Source organism: Euprymna scolopes, chromosome 17 (genome assembly GCF_053919585.1).
Source record: "Euprymna scolopes isolate OS-2025 chromosome 17, ASM5391958v1, whole genome shotgun sequence".
NCBI classification, from domain to species: Eukaryota; Metazoa; Mollusca; class Cephalopoda; order Sepiida; family Sepiolidae; genus Euprymna; species Euprymna scolopes.
The window spans coordinates 19459282-19473248 of record NC_136498.1 but is presented as its reverse complement, the minus strand read 5'-3'; positions in this window follow the sequence as shown (position 1 = coordinate 19473248).

The following is a 13967-nucleotide window of genomic DNA, read 5'->3' as shown; positions in this document are numbered from 1 at the left end:
ATGATAACTGCGGACTTTCTTTTTCTTTCGTCACTGTATATAAATGTATGAGCAATGTTTAATATCGTTACAATACAATTTGAGGGCGCATGTGTGTGTGCATAAAGGTATTTTATATCTCGTTATACTAACAGTGTGACTTTTTGATGTGATGCGCCAACCGGTTTTCAAGGTTAAAGGTATGGACGAGTAATTTCCGATTTATCTCAATTGTGTAAGACATGCCATTGTAAAGCAAACGGAGATATAAACTTAAGGCTGATTTATCATAATAATAATAATAATAATAATAATAATAATAATAATAATAATAATAATAATCATAATAATAATAATAATAATAATCATAATAATAATCATAATAATAATAATAATCATAATAATAATAATAATAATCATAATAATAATAATAATCATAATAATAATAATAATAATAATAATCATAATAATAATAATAATCATAATAATAATCATAATAATAATAATAATTATAATAATAATAATAATAATAATAATAATCATAATAAAATAATAATCATAATAATAATAATAATAATAATAATAATAATGATAATAATAATAATAATAATAATAATAATAATAATAATAATTGATAATGTGGTGATGCCTTTGTAAAAAAAAAAAAAATAATAATAATAAGTCTGCTCTTAAATAAAAATCTTTGATAATGGTCTGCGTGAGAATTCCTAGTGAGCATACTGTATAAATAGACATAATGTCAAAAGGATGCGTTATCTGTTTTTACTGCATCCTCTTTTCTATTTTGACAAATATTTCACGTTCAAATTGATTAAAATCGAGCAGTTACGAAGATAAGAGTATGAAAAATGTCGAAATATTATCGATCTAAGTAAAAGTAGTAATATTCACATATCTACAACAGAGAGGGGACATTAGAGTTATTACACAAACTATCTACGTGGAAATGGCGCTAATCTGTAGAAGCTTAATACTCACGACCGATATACACTTGGGTAAATATGGTTGTATGTTTTATTTATCCATCTCGTTTTATTTAGTTGTGAATTTGGCCATTTCAGTAACAGTTTTTTTTTTATTGTGGAATTCAGTAAAAAAAAAATATGCTTTAAATTTTGAACATCTTCAAGTATTTATTCATGCTTTCCGATTTGGGTGTTTTTAAAGCATATCAACTTTTTCGAGTTATTTAATGTCGAATCCGGGCATTTCCGTAAAAGTGTTTACGATACTCCTACGATCTCTTTAAATCCCCAATTATTTTTTCATGGTATTGGGTATCCTGGTTTGTTTTATAATTATTTAACGCTCAGTATGATCATTTTAGTAAAATATGTTATGCTTCAAGTTTCTTTCATACATCTTTAAATATTTATTCATGATGTTTGGTTATGCAATTTGGTTTTAAGATATATCAACCCTTTTCGGGTAATTTAATGCTTGGTCTAACTACATATATGGTTTAAAATATTTTATGCTTCAATTCATTTATATCTTCAAATATTTCTTCATAGTGTTTAGTATTTTTTTGTTGTTGTTGATTTGGGTTGGGCTGGGGAATTATTGTTTTTTGTGTTCCAAATCTATGATTGAGTTTCTTCTTTTTTTAACAGAAAAAGAAAATTAATAAAACCTATATTTTGTCAACCTTCTGGTATCTTTAGTCAGCGTGACCTGGCAGCATCAGATGCATTTGAATGAAGTGTGTTTATACGGCCTCTGCTATTCCCGAATGGTCAAACATTAAGGTACTGACCAAGCTGTATGTTAATTAATGACGACCCGGTTATCTGTTAATAATCCAATAATATATACTAGTATATGCGTATACTAGTTGGATGCCGGGCATTACCTAGTCTTACAATAGCTTAAACATGATATTTTAATTCATGAAGATTTCGTATGTATCATTATAGAATTAATCTTCCATTGAATATTACAAAGAATAATTAACCCGCTAAACTAATTGGCAAAACAAACAAGAAAATAATAATGATAATATCGTTCATCACATTTCATCTGTGCTTATTTACAATATCATGCCAGTTGATTTTGGGGCTTTAAACTGTAAAAATAGTCTTTCTTCCCTTATAGATAAATAATAAGAATTTTTACAAAGTAATATTTTACATTACAGAGACCAAGGTTACATCGGTGTAACGTAGAATATTTACCTGTAAAAATTCCCCTATCATATAAATATAACCTCTGTGTTTAAAAGTGTATGTATGAATGTATGTATGTATGTATATATGAATATATGTTTGTATGCCTGCCTAAAATTTTCGACAGGGGTGACAAATTTTCACGAGATCTGTATCGTTTTTAAGATCGACCCTTCGGATTACAAATATCGAAAATTGGCTGAAAACATTAATTTCTTCACCCTGAACAGCACGTTTCTACCGGGAGGGGTCGCTTTTTTCGCCGATATTTTCGAAAGTCTCCCCTTTTTTCGATTGACTACTCTTAATTTAAACCTTCACCACTTCTTTGTCGGCAGTTGACGCAACGATAAACATGTTACTTTTTTTCACTTTCTTTTCTTCCTTCGCGCAACGGGCTCGAGCCCGCCTATCTACTATCATTGTTTTTTTTTATTTTTTGCTCAACACACACCTTAAAACATCCGGGCAACGCCAGGCACCCAGGCTAGTTTTATTTATAAAAGAAGAAAGACGATTTTTAAGATCGGATTTTTACGATTTTCTATACTTATCGGAAGAATTTTTGTACAAAACATATCTAAGAACCCTGCCAGAAAAATAAATTACCTTTGTGTTTCGCAACCTATTAGGATAGAATTTACACACACACACACACACACACACAATTACTTTTATATAATAGGAGTGATAGAGACAGAGATTATCACTATCTTGTCTCTTAATAATAAAATAAATGGACGATATTCTTATAAATAACGCCCGTTTATCAAACAATCAAGAAATATTTGAATTTTACTCTTTCAAAGGTCCAGGTTTTTTCCGTTTCAATATCGTTTTAACTGAAGCACCGATTCCTATTAGATCATCGATGTTAAGCGATGGTTAGTCTAGCCGATGCTAAACCAGATAAGCAGGTGCTGCGTGTGTCCTTCGTCTATTATTTCTAGTCGACGCCTCAGTCTTCATATTGTTACTGGAATAAATCAATGCTGACTCACAAGCTGTGTAATCTTATAATGCCCAAATCTTTGTTTTATAATTACACGCGAATACACAATCACAGAAAGTATCCATTGTCTCTTAAGACTGAACAGAGGCCATGGACAGTTTACCTCGGTTCCCTGGATTTTTGTGAATCTTTAGGTTTATCCACTTCCCTCCACCCATGCATACATACATAGAGACAATCACACGCGCACACGGGCAGTGACATACACACATTAACACGCAGGCATATTATTGAGCTTGCTTTCTTTTTCTTTTGTTTTTACCGTACTGCATTTTTCAGACTAATTTACTTAATTCCTTTGTCGTGAAAAAGGCGGGAAACATCTAAGAATAAAGCGGTTGATGAAAGGCATGGATCCGACACAGATAATTTACCGTTCGCTTTTGTTCTTGTCTCACATATTAATACTAATCGAATCTCTTGTACTCGCTTATTTTGTGTCAATCATGTTAAGAAAAGAACACATTTTTTTTTTAATTTAATAAACTATGATAAATACGATTTGTTTACAAATAATGAACTCGAACAACGGGAAAAAGCACATGCAAAAATCATTTATGTCAAACGAAATTTAAATACATTTAAATGAGCAAGATAAACACAATGTTTTTTGTTTTTTTGTTTTTTTGTTGTTTTTACAAAAACACATTTTTGTTCCAATTTTAATCAACATAAAATTTTAAAGGATTCAAGAAAGATTGTAGACAATGCTAAACGAAATTAAGAGAATGTAATATAGTGAATTCAGATTTCTCAACTTGTACGTCTCTCTCTCTTTCTCTCTCTCTCTCTCTCTACACACACACACACATGCACACACACACACACACACACACACACACACACACACATATATATATATATATATATATATATATATATATATATATATATACTAGCAGGGGAGCGCACGGTTTTTCCCTGTCCTAAAATACGCTTAAATATATTTTAATTCGTCCAGATTTCGTATTTATCATTATAGATTCGTGATTAAAAAAAATAGGGTGCCATCAGCTAGAATCGAAACAGAAACTAAAACTGTCATTCAAAGCTGGTAACGTTACCATCGTACCGATGCGACACGCATATAAACTGATTAAAAATTTTAAATAAAAAAAATAAACTATGATGAATGTACAAAATGTATAACGGCATTCTTGATTCTGATTCATTTTTGACTCCTTAAAACTATTTTATCCGGCTAAAGACCCATAAAACAACGGTCCATAAAATAAAAACAATTTTTGAGGCCCCCTAACGCCGCTTTGCAATTTTTATTTTCGGAAGAAATAAAGTTTAAAATATGGAGACAGAAAGGCATACATATAGATTTTTATATATTAGACTAGCGGGGAAGAACCCGACTTTGTCCCCTCATAAAACACGCTTAAATATTATATTTTAATTCATCCATAGTTCGTATATGTAATTACAGACTCGTTATTCCAAAAGTAAAAAAAAAGTATTTCGGTGCCATCAGCTAGAATCAAAACCGAAACCGTAGCATTCAAAGCTGGTGACGTTTCCACTGTACCAACGTATCACGTATATGAACTGATTAAATTTATAATAAAAAAATAAACTAAGATCAATGTTCAAAATGTATAACGATTATTTTCAATTTTTACCATTTTTGATCACTTAAAAACTATTTTAACCGGCTAAAGACCAATAAGGAACAGTCCTAATAAAATCCAATCATTTGAGGTTCCTGGCGTCGCTCTGGGACGTTTACTTCTGTGGGAGATAGGTTGAAAATATGGAGACAGACAGACAAACATATAAGCTTTTTATATATTCATATATACTTATGTATATATATATATATATATATATATATATATATATATATATATATTATATATGTGTGTGTCTGTGTGTGTCTGTGTGTGAAATAATGTTATTTATATATTTATAAAACTGTGTTTGTGAGGACATTTCTCAATGTATATACTCAAAAACAAATTATCTATAGACTATGTAACTTTTTCCTTGGTTGTTAATCGGAAATATATAACATGTAATCGATTTTTATAAGGAAAGAAGAGCTGCTCATGAGATGAAAAATTGAAAAATTGTTCCTTAGATGGGGTCATCGGATATTTACCTGTTCGTCATCTTTTTTGGAGGTTTGAAAGCATTTTTACAAGTTCGGGCACGCTGGTTTAATGGCTATGGTACTTGACTCAATGTCTTTAGGTTTTAGATCGACAAGTTCTTTTTATTTACAAAGAGCGAACTATGTAAAAAAAACGACATAAAACGTGCATGCACATGTCTCAGTTTCTTTCCGTTTTTCTTTGGCTTAAATTTTTGCGAAAGGAATTTAACGTTACGTTAGATACCGTACAACGCCGAGTGCATCTTCTAATTAAAGAAAAATTTTTTACGAAGCAAACCTTATCAAGATAAGAAGAGATGAACACTATTAAATTGAGCAATAAATATACTAAATGAAAGATAAGAAATAAAAGTTGAATATAAATTTTATTATATAATCAGAAAATAAGTAAAAGATTAATTTTCTTGGTTTTCCCCTTTAACTTCTTTTCATTGTTTTGATATTATAAACGTCACATATAACATTTATAAACTATAAAAATAAAAACGCATTTAATTTTTATAATTTTCATCATTCATTGGAAAACTATTTAGTCAGTAAGTCATTTAATCAACTGCAATCAATCATCGTCTTGCTCTCTCGAATTCACTCCAGTGCTAATGTTAATTTACGGGATTATCAGTTTATAATGAAACGCTGTTTCGGGGATTTAAAAACAAAACAGTATATTAAATCATGGCCCCCTAGCAGTGTTGATCGAACACCACATCAATTAATCATAAGAACAGTAAAAAAAATGTTACAGATATTAGATATAGTTTCCTACTCTTGATTAATTTGGCTAGTATATTCATGTTATGTGTGTATATATAAAACACGGAATATTCAGCGTAGCTTAATCGTCATATATATTTTATAACTTACTATATATATATATATATATATATATATATATATAGTAAGTTATAAAATATATATGTCGATTAAGCTATGCTGAATATTCCGCGTTTCATCCACTCTAGGACTCTTCAGGCTTATATTTTATAACTTACTAACGCTGCACCTATGTATTGAGCACTTTTGAAGTAAATACTTAAAGTTTACGCATAAATTTATACTTTCGTATATTAATTTTATGTGAGTAAATGAAGTAGTTATATATATATATATATATATATATATATATATATATATATATATATATATATATATATATATATATATGCGTTTTATTCTTTTTTAATTACGTTTTTTTATGTTTAGTTACATTATGTTTCAGTTACCGGGCCGTTTTTGGCGATTCAGTAACCTCGTCAGACTTTACAGAAATGGTTTTATGGAAGAATTATAATAAGGGAGGGAGACAAGAAAAGCAAAAAAAAAGGAAAAGGGAGGAAGAAAAGAGGGGGTGTTTGTAGATCGGCAGTGTTTAAGTTTTGGAGTTCAAGAACATTATGTGGTATGCGTATGTGTGAGTTCATACGCATATATCGATCCAGACATACATGCGTCCCCACACATATATGTAAGTATACGTGCCCATACAGATACTTATATTCGTATAAGACATACACACATCCGCACGCTCATACACATATCTATAGGTGCACAGCAGGTAACGAGCACATATACCCCCACATACACGTACATACGTGCGTACATATACCGATATACCCATGTATATACAAACATACACACGGACCTGCATACGTACATATACAGATATGCATATACTCACATATATAGACAGTTACTGGCATAGACATATCAGCATACATAGATATAAACATAAATTCATTCGTAGATGTATAGACGTAACATTTTCATTAAACGTAGACATAAATATACATAGATATAAACATAGATTCATTCGTAGATACATAGACGCAATCTTTTCATTAGGGTTTTTTTTAATAATTTGATGTGAGTGCACATGCAAGTATCGATGTGCACACACACCTACATATTTACAGATATCCATCCCCACACGCATGCATGAACACACATACTCATGCATATACACGTACACATATGCACACGTACATGAACCTATACATATATCCGCAAAGGTACACATGTACGCGTATGCACACACCGACACATACGCACGCATACACATATAGATATATAGTGAAACGCAGTAAATTTTGGACATAGGTATCCACACACATACACATACACATGCGCCAATAAACGCACACGCATACGTGCAATACATCAATACACCCGCACACATACACATACGCATCCAGATATGCAGTAAAATGTGCAGGAAATTATGGATATAGATGCTCACGCATATATACACACACATGTCCCCACTCACCCCAGCACCTGCATACATATACGTACAAGTGCACACGAATGCACATGCATATGCATAATATACATACAAGCATGCACATATACATACAACCACATAGACAGTCATTGTTCGTAGATATACTAAAGTAGGGTTAGTTGGGGTATATAAGTAGGTGTAATCAATTAATTAGGCCGGGAATAATTAGGCATGATAGGATATGTTCTAGCGCATGCGGTTGGTTTAATGTTTGGGAGTCTGTACGGAGTTGCCTGGATACAGGTGTGTTGAGTTATAGCAGTTCGTGGGTCCCAATGCTAACATAACCATTAAAAGCGCCTATTGTCACAAAATACATACACATAAATTGAAGTAAATAGGCACATCAAAAAAGGCAGCGTACTCACTACTAATATTTAAAAAAAAGATGTGTACACTCAAAACTATCTAAACAATAAAAACAGTAGAACTATCTATGGGTAACTTTTATTTGAGTATACTTCAACGGTGATAAAAAGTATGTTTTTAATTTGAACCATTCCAATATACTATCGTTGGTTTAATATTTATTAGCAGTAGATATAATACTTTTTTCAAACTGGAATGTGAAAAACCAAATGATATTTTATACTTACGAAGCATTGTCATTAGAAAGACAGACAGACACTTTTATGATGCTTAGGTACATATAAAACCAGGTGCCTCCATTAAGTCTACGCACGTAAGGATATATCTAACTGGAACGTCAGACACGGCCAACAAGCAAAGTGTCTCATTTGGATGCGTGGATCCATCTAGCTGTGAACCCATCATCACCCGAATAACGTAAAAAGTCGAGTGGAAATCGACGTCTGTTTGTCAATAGTTGTCATTAGTCATCAAAATCTGTCAGCTTCTAAAAAAGATACACACAAAAACCACGAAGACATCACTTTCTTTCTGACGGTGAATCTTTATTATGATGCTTTAGTTTGGAATATAGATGTGTATATAGCCAGTATGTTAATATATCTCTCCACTTATACTCACTTTCGTACATCTCTCTTTCTCTCTCTCTCTCTCTCTCTCTCTCTCTGTCTCTCTGTCTCTCTCTCTCTCTATATATATATATATATACATATATGTACTAGCATGGGTGCCCGGCGTTGCCCGGGTGTTTTGAGGTGTATGCTGAGCAAAACAAAAAAAAACGTTCAATTTTTTAAACTTTGACCCCTATTATAACCTCTTACAATTTATTGTTTAGTGCTCAAATAAACATATTACGTTAGATCCATGTACAAGAAATCTATATCTAAAATTTCATGTGTTTAGACCCAAAATCGTAGGAGGAGTTTGGTAGAGTTCTCAAAGGTCAAATCGTTGAACTTTGACACCTCATTCGCAAAATTTCTGTCCGAAAACCAATTACATCGATGTTCCCAAATCTCAGAACCCTGTATATCAAATTTCGAATCTGTAGGCTTAAAATTGACAGAGTTATTGCATAAGGAAATGTACACAGACACACAGACACACACATTCAGACACTTTCACTTATATATATATATATATATATATATATATATATCTTTTAAATTTTTATCCGATTAAAGTGGAAACGCTTTTTGGCGGTCTTCGAGTTCAACATCGACAACTACATTAAATACTAGGCACAGCACTAAAATAGCCAACTAAACAATTTTCTTAAAACAACAAAATAATAAAAAGCAACTGCCAACCCCAAAACCTAAAACACATCCTTATTTCATTCAAACTCAAGCAACACACAATACAAGGAGTCATTAAATGCAAACAAACAACAATGTGGTGTTTGTAACATTATATTAGAGGGAATTACATAAAAATTCATAAAAAAATAACCTACACCTCCAAAAATCTAATCTATTTAATAAAGTGTGCAACTAAAACCTAAGTAGCCGTACTCCGATCCAACATTAACGGAGAAAATAGACACCTGCATGTTTCACAGCACATATACACATGCAGTACAGGCAAATGAAGGATAATGCCCATTTCCTAACCGAAAACTACTTTTACTTTTTAACACAATAAAAAAAATCACAACAAAATTCACATTAAACAAATCCCAATAACAACACATATAAATGAGCAAAACACAAATACACTTACGCGCGCACAGGCTTATGCACGTGTGCAGCCGCACACGTGAATCAAGTCAAGCATGATTAGGCACATACATACATACACACACACACACACACACACACACAAACACACACACACATTAAAGCGGGTGTAGGCGGCACGAGCGCACACACCCACATGCAGTATAATACCGATTCCCTAAACTAAGCAAATGACTAAAAGCAAAATGCACTACTCTGCCCACATTCAATGAAAGAATATCTCTATAGACTAAGGCAATTTGAATCAAGGTATATATGTATATGTGTTAATACATACGTGTACATATGTGTATGTATATATGTATGCATGTATGAATGTGTGCCTACGTTTGTATATATGTGTATATGCTCATTTTTATTTTTATATATTATCATTAATTTTCTATTTTATATATATATATATATACATATACATACATATATATATATATATATATATAACGTAAAAAGTGCGTGTAAAAGAGAAATAAAGAAAGACAGGACGTTCCTGATGGAGTGCCTGCGCGTGTGTGTACAGGTTTGTGAGTGAACGTGGCATGTGTGTGAGTTATGTGATGTGCTTGATTTGATCCGTGTGTGCGGGTAGACATATGTAGTAGGATATATGTGGGTGCGCCACGCTGTGTTGGCTTATGTGTTCTTATTTACTTGTTTCGCCACTAGGGCCTAATTAGGTGCGAGGTCGGTCCTTAATCATGCAAGTCCTGCCTTTCTTTATTTCTCTTTTACACGCACAGACACACGTATAGAAGTATATGCACACACAGACACACACATGCTAAAAGAAAAAATCACAGATTTTAACCCCATACACACAAGCAACACACAACCATTCACTCTTACACACACGCAGGCACACTCTGACACACACACACACGTCAATAAGGAAAAATGATAAAATATCTACCAAATGGAGTCAACACCTCCCAACCACCAATTGTACTTAACACTTAAAACACCGAATAAACTTCATAACCAATCCTATTGGATACACATAGTATCATATTCACATATCTTTCAGAAGCACACTCATTTTAGCCAAAATAAAATAATAAAATGATCTACAAAAGGAAATTCCATAAACCTTTTACCAAAACACAAACTTTAACTAAAAAACTTTACCTAAAAAATATCTAACGAGAGCTGAACAAGGCTCGACACACGTTATGAAAATATTTAGAAATATTTAAAAAAAATAAAACTCTTAAAACTCAACAAATCTTGTTGGCTATACGTATTTAAATATACATTTTTTTTCGTTGAAATCACGGAGCAATATCTTGATAGTCACCTACGAAACAGGGAGTTAGGACGAAAGGGAAGTATTAAGTAATGTGCACGCTCATCTGTTCCCTCCCCCCTCTGGATTTTTCTATTTGAGGTAAAGAATGTTGTACACAGGTTTCATACTAAAAATCTAGCTAAAATGAATGAACTGAAAGCAGCCATTGACAGAATATGTGTCATCATACCAATGATTAGGAACGGTTAGCGTTGTCGGCTGTTCCTGGACCACAATGGCCAACAATTTGAACACTTCGGCTGTTCCTAGACCACAATGGCCAACAATTTGAACACTTCGATAATCAGCTGGTTTCTATATTTGTTCACAGTATGTATGAAACTTTTCTTTCTTATGATAAATCTTGGTTTTATTGTCATTGAAGCAGTGCATACATTTTATTGAGACACCTTACATGCATATATATATGTGTGTGTGTGTGTGTGTGGGTGTGTGTGTGTGTGTTCATGTTTATGGGAAAATATGCTTCTACAATCATGTATTAACTTTTTTATATACATATATATGTAAGTATATATATATATATATATATATATATATATATGTGTGTGTGTGTGTGTGTGTGCGTGTGTGTGCGTGCGTGTGTGCGTGTGTATAACCACTTTTTTCTCGGGTCGAATCTCTCTCTCTCTATATATATATATATATATATATATATATATAAATATATATATATATATATATATATAAATATATATATATATATATATATATATATATATATATAACCACTTTTTTTCTCCGGTCGACTGTCCGTGTTAGGTGATATCGTCTGCTACTACTTTAGTACTTTGGCGTCATGCTAAGCTTTTTATAAGTAAACAAATAGACAACTGTGTAAATGGTCACTATGTTTATAAAGCATTTATAGGTATAATTTCCGATAGCGCCTCACATATAGTACTCATGACTCTACTCTCGGGGATTCTAGGTTCGACCTCGGGTTTGGTCCTTTCATCTTGTTGAGCTCTGACTCAGCGAAAGACTATAAATGGAAAACTATACAGGCATACCCCCTGGTATTTAGATTTTGGAAAATCTTTTTAATTGGTTTTCGGTCAGAAGTTTGGCTGTTAAGGGGTCAAAGTTCACACTTTATAATATACACATATGCACATAATGTTATGAATAGGGTCCGAGCAAAGCCGGACGGAACAGCTAGTATATATATATATATATATATGTATATATATATATATATATATATATTTCATTTTATCTCTGCTCCCTTTGAAGCCTATATCAGTCTAAGTCCTCAATCGCTTCTCTACGCATTAACGCATATCTTCCATGGAATGGATTTTACCCCCACTCTTCAACACAAGTTTCATCTACAAAAAATTATCATTTTTTCTTTATTCCTGGATATTTTAAAATGGACTCCAAAGAACACATTTTTGAATATCCTACCCAATACGAACCTCATACCCTCACTGGATTTCTGCAACAGTAATTATAGGACATTGCTGTGCATTTTTTTTTTATTTTCCGATAATCTATAACTACCCTTTTTTTAAATCACGCTAACCAATCTATATATTTCTTGTGCTAACGTTATCTCCCTCTGAGAAGAAGTGCCTATCTTTGAAATTCCATATATTAAGCATTTTCTCTCACTTTTTCTAATATTCCTTGTTTTGAATATAATATTGTGAATTTGATTCTACAATATCCTGACGGCTATTATATATATATATATATATATATATATATATATATATATATATATATATATATATTATATATATATATAACTACTTAAGTTATTCACATAAATTAATATACGAAAAGTACTATTTAATGCGTAATCTTTAACTATTTACTTCAACAGTGCTCAATACATAGGTAGAGCTAGGTAGTAAGATATAAAAATATACATGGCAATTAAGCTACACAGAATATTCCGCATAAGCCTTACGAATCTGAACGTGGACGAAACGCGGAATATTCTCTGTAGCTTAATTGCCATATATATTTTTATAACTAACTATATACGTACATCTATATATGAGCTGTGAAACAGCGAAATAGTACTGTATTTGGATGTCTAAACAAATCGAGCGGAGGCATTTGGACGTTGACAAAATATCGTTAATTCATTACCCACACAGCAGTGAGAAGCCTTGACTGTCATTTGGGCGGTCTGGTTTCGATCCTGGCTTGAGGCAGTTGCCTGTCTAGCCGCACTGATGAGCTGTGAAACAGCGAAGCAGTACTGTATGTTGATGACTATATATATATATATATGTGTGTGTGTGTGTGTGTGTGTGTGTGTGTGTGTGTGTGTGTGTGTGTGTGTGTGTGTGTGTGTGTTAAAGCAGTGATAGATCAAGTATTCTATTAGAATAAAATGTTTGATGTTACGAAGTATGCGGCCTGGCGAGTCTTGACTTTCTTTCACCAAAAATAAAACGATGATATCTTTCTTATATTTCTCACTCTCGATCACACGTTTTCTGAAAACAACGACACAAAAGAAGGATGTTTGTTAGAATGCCCTCAAGCGCCATCCTATTTCGGAATCCTCTTCTCCTCCGACACGATTTATTGTTCACCACGCCCGCATGATCGCGCTTGGGATGCTCACACTACTGACACGGACTGAACAGACTGTTGTTTTGTACAGATAACGAACCCCAACGGTTGACAATACAGCAGCCGACAGGGAACTGCAAACGCTACTGCCAAACTGTTTTCGAAAAACATACTTAAATAAAATGTCACGAATTCATTTCACTCAATCGCAGCATCAAGTTCAAATATGTAAACAGTAACTTCATATTTACTTTCTCGGTCTACGTTTTCTGCTTCTATTTCATAATAGAAATAATAAAAGTAACATACGTGTAATCTGTTTATACGAGCAAAAGAAAGGAAACTAAATAACTAGTAATAACAATGAAGGAATAAAATTATTTCACTTGGTATAATACAAAAATATTGTCTTGTATTTTTTTTATATATTTTTGGTAC